This window comes from Diaphorina citri, unplaced genomic scaffold, assembly GCF_000475195.1.
Source record: "Diaphorina citri unplaced genomic scaffold, Diaci psyllid genome assembly version 1.1 scaffold987, whole genome shotgun sequence".
In the NCBI taxonomy this organism is placed as follows: domain Eukaryota; kingdom Metazoa; phylum Arthropoda; class Insecta; order Hemiptera; family Psyllidae; genus Diaphorina; species Diaphorina citri.
Window position 1 is genome coordinate 11,894 of NW_007378418.1, and position 6,633 is coordinate 18,526.

The 6,633-nt window shown below is 37.5% G+C and overlaps 1 long non-coding RNA gene across 1 annotated transcript in view; it reads left to right on the top strand.

Annotated features, from left to right (window-relative positions):
* The first annotated feature begins 4,691 nt into the window (after window positions 1–4,691).
* LOC113469205 overlaps window positions 4,692–6,633 on the top strand; it is a 49,582-nt gene continuing 47,640 nt past the window's right edge. The window contains exon 1 of the long non-coding RNA XR_003392694.1: window positions 4,692–4,785. This is a non-coding gene — a long non-coding RNA (uncharacterized LOC113469205). The remainder of the gene's footprint in view (window positions 4,786–6,633) is intronic.

Sequence of the window (6,633 nt, forward strand, 5' to 3'; positions counted from 1 at the left end):
ATATTTCAGCTTTTTTATATACATATATTTCTGAAAGTCCTATTTTTTGTTTGATCTTATGGTAAGAAAAATACAATTTATTACAATCTCTATGTGCTTTATGTGATATGAGAAAAAAGGCATACTATCTTCCCATTTTAGAAGCATTCACGGGTACCTTACATTCGGCCCTAGCTTTGCAAGCACACAACCCATACAATACATGGTATAGCTTGTCAACAACATGAAGATATTATTGAAAATCTCAAACCTACTCAAAATATTAACAAACTAATAGAGGGAACACGTCGGTGCAAGCGAATCTGCAAAACACTTACTCCAATATCAAGACGGTTTAATAACATGCAGGAAAGATATCAATATAAGGCGGACTAATGAACCTATCAACACTTAGGTAAAAACTTGCACTTGATTAAGTAGTCATCTCTTAAGCCAACTTGCATATAAATTAGGTTGTCATCACTCATCTGTCAACAAGTATGTCCAGACTCCCTTGGAATTTGCTCCAATATTTTCTACAATCTACATGGACATTTATCTTCTTTTGAATCATCAGATTTTTATACCGTCGATGTTGATTAGAACCAAGGTCCAAGTAGTTTCGAATGAAATCTCTGGAAATACTAGAAGAGGCTTTTCTGACTTTAGGCCCAATAGTTTCACAAGTTAGGAAATCACTAAAAGAGAGCACCAAGCCCAATACATGTGGTTTCGAAAAAAACACAAATTAGAAAATCTCTCACGTGGCGTTTCAAGATGTAAGATGTGCAGCGTTGGTTTGAATATTGTTTATGAACTTGTCACCTATCATGATCAAAGTAAACCTGGAGAGGTTGAAACACATCTCGAGAAAATAATCCCCAAGCGTCAAATCTGAGAAAGTAATGTTTGAAAGTATTATCATAATGTGGAGCTAAAGAACATGAATATTGAAACTAAGATGATAATGCCCACACATAGCATGACTTGAATATTATACGCCTTAATTAAATTTAAATCTCATCTTGGAAATGGTGATGTATGCTGATTCTACTAACTTGAAACCCAAAGAGAAGAGAAGGATGAAGGAATCAGGTTGGAATATAGAGAGAGAAAGAGAGATTGAGAGAAATAACAAGTTACGTATTAAAAATGAAACTTCTGTGGCAATCCGAAATGAATCTCTCTCTCCTCCTGTCCTGCCTTGTATCCTCATCCATCCTTTTGAATCTCTCCTCTCTCTCATTCTCTCCATCCCTTTCCCTCTCATGCTCTTCATCTCTTTCCCTCTCCCTCTCTCTCATTCTCTCCATCCTTTTCCCTCTCATGCTCTTCATCTCTTTCCCGCAGTACCTTTATACCGGGTAACGGGACAAAACCAGCACAAATAGTTTAGGAATTTTCTTATTAAAATGTGTAGCAGTGCGGTTAGGTGGAAGAGTCTAGCATTAGTTTCTGGATAACTTGCACTTCTATTACTTCTTGTCTTCGTCCATGTAGAACCATTTCCCTTGCGAGCTCAGGAATGTTCCGGACATTCACATAAATCTTCGATTTTCGTTTTACCTTTTTTAAAAAAAAGTTTTCTTTCGAGAAATTTGGAGAGAGGAAAAACTTTCTTTTTTTACTAACAAAAATGTTCCAAGGTAGAGGAAAAGTTAAGAAAGTCAATTGAAATTCAGGGCTCTCTTGAGGATTTAAAAAACGGAAATTTCCTTCCTAAAAAACTCACCTTGTAGCTTAGGCTATGTTCTGCACGGTTTATCTCCTATAAGATATTCCACAGGATTACCAGCATCATCTTAGCAAGATGCTATTACATTTGAGTTTATTGAAACTTGATTACTTTTCCCCGTGCTTGTCACTCGTGAACAAAACCACGAATACATTTTCAAATGTCTTTTATTTTTTCCCCGTTTTTCTCAACACCTGATGTCTTTTCTCTGTGTTTTGCGTGGGAGTTTTTCTTCTTGTTGGCATTTGTCTTGAACACATCCTTCATTTTCTTTTCATACTTGACTTCAGATGTAAATTTGATCAAATGCTTTTGCCTTTCCAACATTGTCAACATTTTCTCTTTGGTGAGGCACATTTTCATCGCATCTTATCTGTTGTATAGTTTCTGTTGGATATACTCGCACTTGTTGTAGTTTTCATGTCTTCATATGGTGGATGGTTGTGCATTATTTTGGCAGCTTCTACCTTGATGAGGTGTGTTCAGTGCATCATAACCACCTTGACGTTCTCCATTGTTTCATTGACCTTCCTCCCATTACTTTAATACATAATAATGTACTTGTCCAGCCGTTTCCAAACTATCCACAGCTGAATATGCCCCAACTGCAATTTCACAAATATCTGACTGATTGTTTTACAATTTTACCAATTTCGAAGGTTTTTCTTCGGTCTTCAAAGTTCGTTTTCGTTCTTTTCAATTTTTGAGCCATCACCAAAGAGATGGATGGCTCTTTTCAAATTCCTTGTAACTTGTAAGAATGGATTTTTTCGCCCAACAAACGAGTTTTTTTTACGTTTTTTTCTTCTTTCTTTAGCCAGCATTTTCCTGGGACTTTAGTCCCGTCACATCGATGACTATTGAACCGAACACGCTGAATTCCTCTGAGAATTCTTAACTTAAAAACCTCTATATCTACCTACCTTGAAATATAAATAGGGAAAAAGAAAAACCATACAAGTAAAAACTCACAAATGCAAAAGCCAGCATTTTCCTGGGACTTTAGTCCCGTCACATCGATGACTATTGAACCGAACACGCTGAATTCCTCTGAGAATTCTTAACTGTTTTTAATGTTTCTGAAATTTTCAAACTTGCTACGAAGAGAGATTTGGGAGACAGCGAGATTCTATGTTGTTGTTTGTATTTCATTCGTTTTTCTGACTCTTCATATGTACAGGGGGGGTGAATTAGGAGCATCCACCCCCCTATACATTACTGTTTGGACTCTTGGGCCCCTTTCAATAAGATCCTGGGACAGGACCTGAGATGGGAACCATGGAACTTTTATCATCCTATCACAGACATATCTGTCGACATAACCATGTACATAGACATACTTTGCCATGTATCTATGTTCAACCCTCCCCCCCTGAAGGGTAGGGAGGGGGTAATTTATATCCGCGGGGGGGCACGCGTTATTCAGCCGCCTGATCAAACACAGATAGAAGAGAGAGAGAGAGGAGAAGGAGGAGGGGGGGGAGAATTTCTCCTCGGAATAATAATTAGTGTTTCGTGGTCGTGAATAAGTTACCTTTTTTTAAAATGCGCCTCTCCCTTTCTTCCCCTCATTTTCCCCAGTCCTGACTCTTGATGTTGCCTCCTGACGGTATCACATACGGGGTGTATTTATACGTTATATAGAATATAGTGAGTACCGTTAAGACTGTGTGCTTTATGTTTGAAAGTTCGACGACAAACTACCTGCCTAATACCGACTAAATCTGCTAAGGTTTTTAGTGACGGGGCTTTTACCCTCCATTCGGCTGTAAGCTACGCGTCTCCTCACATGGACCTCACCCAGCACCAAGAATTACACCCTTGAAAAAATGCAAAAAGTTCCCTTATAATAGAGCAATCATACCACTGACAAGCGTGCAAGTTAAACGTACCTACAATCTAACATCACAATCACACACACCATTGTACAATTGTACAGAACTACAATTGTACAATGTACACGTAGGTTCACTTGGAAGCGTGTGCCCGCGTTCGAATCCCGGAAATGTCAATCAAAACTTTTGTGTGTGAGCAACCTTTCATGGCAAAAAGTTCCCTTAGAAATCTTATAATAGAGCAATCATACTGACAAGCGTCCCAGTTGAACGTACCTACAATCTAACATCACAATCACACACACCATTGTACAATTGTACAGAACTACAATTGTACACGTAGGTTCACTTGGAAGCGTGTGCCCGCGTTCGAATCCCGGAAATGTCAATCAAAACTTTTGTGTGTGAGCAACCTTTCATTTTCACCACCACGTACGCAAAACAAACACTGCCTACCTTTGTGTTTTCTTGTGCTTTGAGTTTTGAAAACCCTTTCCTTTTTCCTCTCCTCCTCCTCCTCCTCCCTCTCTTTCAGTCACAAATTGTATGACAAGAAAGTTAGTTGTGATTGAATAATCTAGGCGTCTGATCTGTATTTGCAAACGTGTAATTCAACGTTTAATATTTGTAACTAAATGAAATTATATCAGATTGAAAAAAGCAGCTCTTTTGAGATGACAAAAAAGCCTATTCCTCAAAGGAAGCACTTCTCACTCCTTGTGCAGAAAAGTCCTGTGTTGAATGAGTTACTGGATTCGAACCTGCAATCTTCGAATCACCAACCAATGCAAACACTCAGCCATTATACTAAAAGGCTGAGTGTTTTGTTCTGTACTGAATGCGTTCTCATTGTACTAAATAGTACTAAATTAAACTTTATTCGCAAACTTGTAATTCAACTTTTAATATTTGTAACTAAATGAAATTATATCAGATTGAAAAAAGCCTATTCCTCAAAGGAAGGACTTCTCAGTCCTTGTGCAGAAAAGTCCTGTGTTGAATGAGTTACTGGATTCGAACCTGCAATCTTCGAATCACCAACCAATGCAGTTAAATACTCAGCCATTATACTAAAAGGCTGAGTGTTTTGTTCTGTACTGAATGCGTTCTCATTGTACTAAATAGTACTAAATTAAACTTTATTTTGTTCTGATTACAGCATCCTTACCCTTCCGAAGACCAAAAGAAACAATTAGCTCAAGATACGGGACTGACGATATTGCAAGTAAACAATTGGTAAGTTACACCCCTTAAAGTTAAAACCAAGTTCTACTACTGTGGCTCCTTCTATTAACAACCTGTATCACGATTCTTGACATATATATGGGACTAACACCCTGTATACACCTCTCATTGCACTTACCCCATTACCTTTATCACTTTTAAAGTTAAAACCAATTTCTACTATTGTGGTTCCTTTATTAACAACCTGTATCACGATTCTTGACATATATATGGGACTAACACCCTGTATACACCTCTCATTGCACTTACCCCATTACCTTTACACACAAAACCTTTTTTCTTTCCGCCGAAAACCCATCTTCACAAAACAAGAGCGGAAAAAGTGGAAAAACACATAAAAATAATTAAGCCGATAAAAAAAGAAGAAGACGCACAAAAAAACCTAAACCCATCTTCACAAAACAAGAGCGGAAAAAGTGGAAAAACACATAAAAATAATTAAGCCGATAAAAAAAGAAGAAGACGCACAAAACAACCCACATAAAAGGAGTCAACAGTCGTAAAAAAAAGTGCAGCCAAAAAACTCCCTCCGAAGGGAGAAAGTTCGGGAGAAGAGGGAAGAAAAACAGGCAAAAGGGAAGAGACTACAAGAAGTTTTACAAATGAGGAGGCTGGAGGGATTTCGCTCAACGCGCCCCGCGTATGAAATTTAAATTGGTGTTGGTTCTCACATATCTAAGTATTTCATTTAGGAAATTTTATAGGTATTTACCTAGAGCTGAAAATTTGTATAATTTTTCGGTTTTGTGTCATCAATCCTGCTATTCACAGAAATTGAACAAACAGAATCAAACATTTTCTTTTATTTCACCAATAATACTGCTTAAGGTACTCAATTTACTCTTTTAATTCTACTCTTTCAAACCCAAGTTTGATAAAACACACAGAATCCACTGCGGAACGCACGAATGAGTCACCCGGTAGTTTTAACTATGTAATAATAACCAAGCGATATAAGTACTCGATGTGTGTACAATACATTCCTTACTCCATATTCTCAGTCTTATTATTCCGCCGATCTTATCGGCTTAGCCACTCAATTAATTGAAATGTTTGAAATACACACATTCTACTCTTTCAAACCCAAGTTTGATAAAACACAGAATCCACTCCGGAACGCACGAATGAGTCACCCGGTAGTTTTAACTATTTAATAATAACTAAGCGATATAAGTACTCGATGTGTGTACAATACATTCCTTACTCCATATTCTCAGTCTTATTATTCCGCCGATCTTATCGGCTTAGCCAACCTGTGTTTTCAAAATGGCTACCTCGGAGTACCTATGGTAGACACAATTAATACAAGACTTATACCTTGTAATAATCAACTCATTGTACAGGGGGGAGTTCTAACGTGGACCTATTGTAATTGGTAGACACAATTAATACAAGACTTATACCTTGTAATAATCAACTCATTGTACAGGGGGGAGTTCTAACGTGGACCTATTGTAATGGCAGTACAAGAGCCTAGTAATGAGCAGTAATTAGGGTACTTGACTACATTTTAGCAATGGCTATAAAGTAAAAATAGCATGTGAAAGGCAACTTCTTGAAATGTTAGGGGTCTTATCAGGCCGTACATTAACGCCACGCTTTTTCACCCCTGCGATTTTCCTGATAATTCACGAGGTTCAGTGTACTCCGGCAGGCAACAATACATGATCAAATGGTCACCCAACCAATTACGAACCAAAGGAGGTGTAATTCAATATGGTATTTGTTCCAAAGGATTTTTTTATTATTTATTTTGCTAAAAGACCTTAGCAGTTATAGTTTCCTCGTTCCCTCTATCAAAAAAAAAAAAAAAAAAAAAAAAAAAAAAAAAAACCACAC